Source organism: Lutra lutra, chromosome 12 (genome assembly GCF_902655055.1).
Source record: "Lutra lutra chromosome 12, mLutLut1.2, whole genome shotgun sequence".
NCBI lineage: Eukaryota > Metazoa > Chordata > Mammalia > Carnivora > Mustelidae > Lutra > Lutra lutra.
In genome coordinates, this window is record NC_062289.1 from 71,743,022 (window position 1) to 71,751,223 (window position 8,202).

Genomic DNA, 8,202 nt, shown 5'->3' on the forward strand with positions numbered 1-8,202 from the left:
CCCCAATGTCCATAACCCCACCTGCCCTCCCAGGAAACATTTGTTTTTTAAAGAAGTATGTGATAAAGGGAAAATGGGGTGATGAGACAAGTATGACTGGGGGACTTCTTCAGTTGGGTGGGCAGGGAAGGTGCCTCTGAGAGGATGACATTTGATCTAGAACAGGAATGTCCAGCAGGAAGGAGCCAGCCATGCAAGGATCTGAAGGAAGAGTGCTTTGGTCAGAGAAAGCACTGAGAACAAAGGCTGAAGGCCAGACAAAACTTGGCTTGATTAAGGTACAGAATAAAGGCCAGTGTGCTAGGAACATAGAGGATCAGGGCAAAGGCAGGAGAAGTGAGCTGAGTGGGTGTGGAAGGCAGGTAGAAATGGGAAGGATTAGATCACTGAGGGCCTCATAAGCCAGGGGAGGGAGGCTATTTTTATTTTTAAGATTTTATTTATTTATTTGACAGAGAGAGACACACAGAGAGAGAGGGAACACAAGCAGGGGGAGTGGGAGAAGGAGAAGCAGGCTTCCTGCTGAGCAGGGAGCCTGATGCAGGGCTCCATCCCAGGACCCTGGGATCATGACCTGAGCTGAAGGCAAACGCTTAATGACTGAGCCACTCAGGCACCCTGGGAGGTTATTTTTAATTATGAGCACCTGCTCTGTGCTCCTGGGCTAGGTGTTGGGGACACAAATGTGACTAAGATAATGAATCCACAGAGGATGATAGTTAGTTCTACCTGGGATGAGTCTAGGTGGCTTCATGATGGGGGCGACATTGGAGTTCACTTGAAGGATAAACAACAACCCATTATGTGGAGAAAAGGGATCAGTGGAAATTGTTTCCCCACACATTATGCATGTGATTCTGTGTAAGTTGTTACATTGCTGACTCCTGGGTCCTATCCCCAGAGGTGGTAGGGCCCAGGAATCTGTATTTAACACAGCATTATAATGATTCTGATACTGGCTGGCAGTGATGGGGGGGGACCTCACTTTGAGAATAGTGCCCCATGACTTTCTTGTCACTTTGGTGCTCAGCAGAGTATGAATGTCTGGGGAAGTCTTATTCCAGTTGAAAAGCATTCACTGGTTTATTGTATACCAGGATCCAGGGATAGAAGAGAAAGGCAGAAGGACCAATTCCCTGCCTCTCTGTGTCCCCAGTTATCCCTTATCTTGTATGAGGAAACAGAGACTCAGAAGAGCTCAATGACTCCCCCAAGGTGTACAGCTTAGAAGAGTCCTATCTGGACCCTGACTTCAGGCCTGTGGGCCCCAGGTCCAGTTCTGTTTCCCCTTCCCAGCTATTCTCAGACTGTTCTTCCCTGGAGATCCCTACATACACAATCCACGAAGCCAGCATCCACTGATTTGAAAATCAACTCTGACTCACACCAGAGGGAGCCACACGAAGCCGAGCAGGCCAGCTGCCAAAAGACTAGGGAGGAGGATGTACATGGGGTAGTCCACACAAAGTCCTAAGTGTGCAAGGGCCCCAAACGCTGGTTGTTTTTCTTCCAGTGGACACAGATGGAGACGAAGGAAAAAAAAATCCCACAAAAATGTTCAGACCACAGGAAATATGTTGGCAACTGTCAGAGGTGTGGACAGGGGCTCTTGCAAGAACAGGCTGGTATGAGGCAGGCGCCAGAGATGAGAGGGGGCCTGACTGCCAGGAGTGTGACTAAGAGCCTGCCTTCCCTGAACTCCAGCCTCCTTTCCTTGTTAAACTGGGTGTCTGTGCAGCTGCGACCATGCCAGGTCTGGAGCTGGAGCTGAAGAAGTGGGTGCTAAGTGTGTCACTGTGTAAGTTTGTGATCACGAAAGTGTGTAACTGTGTAAGCAACTAAGCAGGTAAAAGGGTAACCCTGAGGGAGGGCAAGTAAGCAGGTTGGCGAGTAAGTGTGCAATTGTGTTAGCACTCAAGAGTGCAAGCACGTAAAAGGTCCAGGAGCAAGGAGATGAGCGTGTGGCATGGCAGGAGGTAAATGTGTAAGTTGGTGAGCGGATAAGAATGTAGCTGAGCAGCTAGGTCAGGGAGGAAGCACATAATTGTGTGGGCAAGAAGTTTGTAAATAAGTGAACACGAGCAAGCAGGCAATCATACACGTGGATGAATGTGGAAGTGGGTAAACATGGAAGCATGTGGGCATTTGGCTTGCTGCTGGAGCTTACGTGCTGCTTCTAGGCATGTTACTGTTTTCAGAATTGGAACCAGATCATGGTTTTGGGCTTTAATATGGTGACGTGACTACATCTAAGACCCATTCTAGAGTACTCTTGGCACAAAACAGCCTTAGGTCATTTGGGACATTATTTCTACTTATGACACAGTTAAGCAGAGCATACAAAGCTTCAGTGTGTTGGTGTGCTGTAGGGGTGGTTCCCCAAAGTGGCCTTAGGTGTCCATAAAGTGATTTCAGGTGATACAAAGATAAACGCTTTTTCAAAAAAAAAAAATCAATCATTGCATGAGTCTTATAGGAAAATTTAGAACTGACCCTCAAAATGCATGAGATCAGGGGCGCCTGGGTGGCTCAGTGGGTTAAGCCGCTGCCTTCGGCTCAGGTCATGATCTCAGAGTCCTGGGATCGAGCCCCGCATCGGGCTCTCTGCTCAGCGGGGAGCCTGCTTCCTCCTCTCTCTCTGCCTGCCTCTCTGCCTGCTTGTGATCTCTCTGTCAAATAAATAAATAAAAATCTTTAAAAAAAAATGCATGAGATCATCATGCCTATTGTTTCTTAGGATGAGTTAAAATTGGTAAAATTGGTTGTTGAGTTTTAAAAACTTGAATTGACCCACTACACAACTGGGGCCCCTATGGACAACTTGAGTTGCTGGTAGTAGCAGCAGGAGCAAAGTCCTGGGCCATAATAACTTCAATTCCACAGCCAGGGCACTGTGGGGTGGTCCGATCTTTCCATAGTGCAGTAGCAAGCAGGCAGCAGCAGCAGCAGCAAAATCCTGTGTTTCCTTGCTTTCCACCCAATAACATAGGGAGACCTGGGCCCGGCGGAGTCTGCTCATCCCCACCATTGCCAGAAGGTCATCAATGACAGCTGGTGACCCAGAATAGCACTTCTTGCCAACATAGGTGACCAATACAGATTGAGCAGGAACCTCAGCATCACCAGGAGAATGAAGCAGATGATAATGACTTTGCAAGGGCTCAGAAAATTAAGCTGCCATTGGAATTCAAGCCCACAGAAACAGGCCAGAACTTATACCTCAGCAAGGTGATTGACAAAATATGAGATTTCCATAGGATCAAGAGCCTCCTAATGTAATTAACAAAATGTCCAGGATGCAATTAAAAAATCATCTATTACCAAGAACTAGGAAAATTACAATTTGAATGAGAAAAGAAACTTAAGAGGTACTGTTAGCAAGATGAAGAGGATCTCTGAATTATCTGACAAGGACTTAATTTTATTTATTTATTTTTAAGATTGTATTTCTTTATTTGACAGAGAGAGAGGGAACACAAGGAAGGGAAGTGGGAGAGGGAAAAACAGGCTTCCTGCTGAGCAGGGAGCCCAAAGTGGAGCTCCGTCCTAGGACCCCAGGATCATGACCTGAGCCGAAGGCAGGCACTTAATGACTGAGCCATGCAGGTGCCCCATTGGACAAGGATTTTAAGGCTGCCATCATCAGAATGCTTCAACAATAATTACAAATTCTCTTGAAACAAATGTAGAAATAGAAGATCTCGACAAAGGAAGAGAAGTTAACCAAAGAACCTAGTGGTATTTACAGAACTAAAAAATACAGTAACTAAAATAAAAACTTTGCTTGATGGGTTCTCAAAAGTGGAGTGGACATGATAGAGAATAGAATTGTGAACTTGAAGACAGGACTATAGAACCTACTCAAGCTGTACAACAGAGAGAAAAAAGACTGAAAATACATAAAAGACATAATAAAGCATGCATCCACAATATGCAAAGAACACTTAAAATTCAACAATAAGAAGATAAACAACTTGAATAAAAAATGGGCCAAAGGGGCACCTGGGTGGCTCAGGGGTTAAGTGTCTGTCTTTGGCTCGGGTCATGATCCCAGAGTTCTGGGATCGAGCCCTGCATTGGGCTCTCTGCTCCACGGGAGGCCTGCTTCTCCCTCACCCACTCCCCCTGCTGTGTTCCCTCTCTCACTGTGTCTCTCTCTGTCGAATAAATAAAATCTTAAAAAAAAAAATGGGCCAAAAAATTTAGCAGACACCTCACTGAAGAAGATAGAAAGATGCCAAATTAGCGTGTGAAAAGAGGCTCCACATCATAAGTTCACATTTATTATTTTTTTTAAAGATTTTATTTATTTATTTATTTGACAGACAGAGATCACAAGCAGGCAGAGAGGCAGGCAGAAAGAGAGGAGGAAGCAGGCTCCCTGCTGAGCAGAGAGCCCGATGCGGGGCTCGATCCCAGGACCCTGAGATCATGACCTGAGCCAAAGGCAGCAGCTTAACCCACTAAGCCACCCAGGCGCCCCATAAGTTCACATTTAATACAAATTAGCACAACAGTTAGATACCACTATATGCCTATCAGAATGTCCAAACAACATCAAATGCTGGGAGGATGTGGAGAGACAGAAACTTTCATTCATTGCTGGTGGGAATGCAAAAATGACATAACCACTTTGGACTACATCTTGGCAGTTTCTTACAAAACTGAACATACTCTTACCATACAATCCAGCAATCATGCTTCTAGTTATTTACATAAAGATGTTGTAAAGTTCACACAAAAACCTACACAAAAATTTTAATAGCAGCTTTATTTATAGTTGCCAAAAATTGGAAAGAACCAAGGTATCCTTTTGGGGGGAATGGATAAATCAACTGTGGTACATCCAGACAAATAAATATTACTCACCACTAAAAAGAAATGAGCTATCAAGCTATAAAAAGACATGGAAAAACCTTAAACCCATAGTATTATGTGAAAGAGGTCAATCTGAAAAGTTTACATACTGTATGATTTCAACTATGTGATATCCTGGAAAAGGCAAAATTTATGAAGTCAGTAAAATGATCAGTTGTTGCCAGGGGTTGGGGGTAGGGAGGGATGGATATGGAGAACACAAAGGATATAGGTCATTATCCATTTGTCTAAACCCATGGAATATATAAAACCCTCTATGAATTCTAAGATAACTATGGATTTTAGGTGATAATGATGTGTCACTATAGATTCATTACTTATAACAAATGTACCTCTCTGGTGAAGGATATTGATAATGGGAGAGGTTACGCATGTGTGGGGGGACATGGCATATATGGAAAATCTATGTACCTTCATCTCAGTTTTGCTTTGAACCTAAAACTCCTCTAATTTTTTTTTTAATCTGGAAAATAGTGAAAATAGCCTTCATGGATCTGTGGGACAATAACAAAGGATCTAACTTTCATTCCATGTTCCAGAAGTAGAGAAAGAGTGAGGGACTAAAAAAGTGTTCAAAGAAACAATATTTGAAAACTTCTTAAATTTGGGGAAAGACAAAAAATATAGAGACATGAAGCTTAGTGAATCCCAAATAGGATAAACTCAAAGAGATCTACATCAAGGCACATCATAATTAAACTTTTAAAAACCAAAGACAAATAAAAAATAGTGTAAGCAGCCAAAGAGAAATGACACATTATCTATAAAGGAATTTCACCTTCTTAACTGAAACCAAAGAGGAGATAAATAGCACATTTTTCTTTTTTTTCTTTTTTTTTTTTAAGATTTTATTTATTTATTTGACAGAGAGAGATCACAAGTAGACGGAGAGGCAGGCAGAGAGAGAGAGAGAGAGAGAGGGAAGCAGGCTCCCTGCTGAGCAGAGAGCCCAATGCGGGACTCGATCCCAGGACCCTGAGATCATGACCTGAGCCGAAGGCAGCGGCTTAACCCACTGAGCCACCCAGGCGCCCATAAATAGCACATTTTTCAACTGCTGAAGAAAATAAAGAACTGTCAATCCGAAATTTAATATCCAGTGAAACTATCCTTAAGGAATGAGAAGGGTAATAAAACCATTCTAAGATGAGTGAAAACTAAGAGAATTTGCTGCTAGTAGACTTGCCACTAAAGAATGGCTAAAGTTTGTTCTCTTTTCAGAAAGAAAATAACAGAGGGTTTAGAAATTAAAGAGCAATGGAATGGATATAAATAGAATTAAACTATCTCTCACCTCATGATTTTTAATTATATTTTATGGTTGAAGCAAAATTAATGATACCATCCATTGTGGTACACAATGTATGTAGAGGAAATACTTAAGACAATTATATTGAAAAAGTAGAAAAGTAAAGGGATCTGAATGGAAAATATAGTTTGTATTCTTTATTCAGTGTGGTAAATATCAACACCAGTGGGCTATGATGAATTACATAATCATATGGTAATATCTATAACAGTTACTAGAAAAACTACAAATATATATTTGTATATTATACATTGTGTACAATGTATTGTATGATTTATATGTATATTTTATATATATTCAAACCAATGTGCTAAAAAATCATAAATAAATCAAACTGGGATTCTAAAAATGTCACTAAATGTTTAACCTACATGAAGGTAGTAAAAAGCAACAGGATGAGAAACAGAGGGAAAAAACAGAAAACACACAATAAAACGTCAAGTTTAAGCCTTAACACATCAATAGTTACTTCAAATGTAAATGGTGTAAAGATACCAATTTTAAGACAGAGATTGGGAAAATAGACAAAAATTATGATAGTTATGATTTTATGATTATACTGTCTATAAGCAGTTCATTTTAAACATAATGATATAGGTAGATTGGAAGTAAAATGATGGGATAAAGTTATATCATGCAAACATTAATTTTAAAAATAAGGAGTGACTACACTAATAGTAAAAAATTAAAATTCTGAGCAAGAAAATCACTAGAAACAAAGGACAATACATAATGATAAAATTATCAGTCCTTCATGAAGACACAGCAATCCTAAATGTATAGGCACCAAACATCAGAGCTTCAAAATATAAAAGCAAAAGTGATATAATCAGGAGAAATAGATAAATCCTCAATTATAGTTGGGAATTTTAACTTATAATTCTCAGCAATTGATAGAATTAGTAGACAAAGAATCAGAAGAGATACAGAAGAATTGAACAACACCATCAACCAGAAGGGCTTAATGGACATTTATAGAGCTCTTTCCCTAACGAAGACAAAATATATACACCTTTCAAGTGACCAAGGCACGTTCACCAAGGTGAACCATATCCTGGGTCATAAAACAAACTTAAACAAATTAAAAAAAAATTGAAATCACACAGCATATAGCTCCAACCATACTGGAATCAAACTAGAAAACAGTAATAGAAAGACAACAGAAAAACTCCAAACTCTTGGAAATTAAATGACACACTTTAATATAATTCATAGTTTAAAGAGGAGCCATCAAAGGAAATATTTTAAAAATATACAACTGTGATGCCTGGGTGGCTCCATGGGTTAAGAGTCGACCTTTGGCTTAGGTCATGATCTCAGGGGCCTGAGATTGAGTCCTGCATCAGGCTCCCTGCTCAGTGGAAAGTCTGCTCCTGCCTCTCCCTCTTCTCCCCCGACCCCAGGCCCCCTCTCATGCTCTCTCTCTCTTAAACAAACAAATAAATAAATAAAATCTTTTTAAAAATATAGAAATGAATGAAAATGAAAATACAACATTTGTGGGATGCAGCTACTGCAGTGCTGAGAGGGAAATTGATAGCACTAAAATCTTTACATTAGAAAATAGTAAAGGGGCGCCTGGGTGGCTCAGTGGGTTAAGCCGCTGCCTTCGGCTCAGGTCATGATCCCAGGTCCTGGGTTCGAGCCCCACATCAGGCTTTCTGCTCAGCAGGGAGCCTGCTTCCTCCTCTCTCTCTGCCTGCCTCTCTGCCTACTTGTGATTTCTCTCTGTCAAATAAATAAATAAAATCTTAAAAAAAAAAAAGAAAATAGTAAAGGTAGAATATTAATAACCTAAGTTCCCAGCTCAAGAAACTAGAAAAAGAAGAGAAAAATAAACCCAAAGCAGAGAGAATAAAGACAATAATAAAGATAAAAGCAGAGGGAAATGAAATTGAAAACAGAAAAACAATGGAGAAAATTAATAAAACAAAAAGTTATTTGTTTGGGAAAAAATAAATTGACAAACCTCTAGCAAGACTGACAAAAAAGAGAACTCAATATCAGGATGAAAT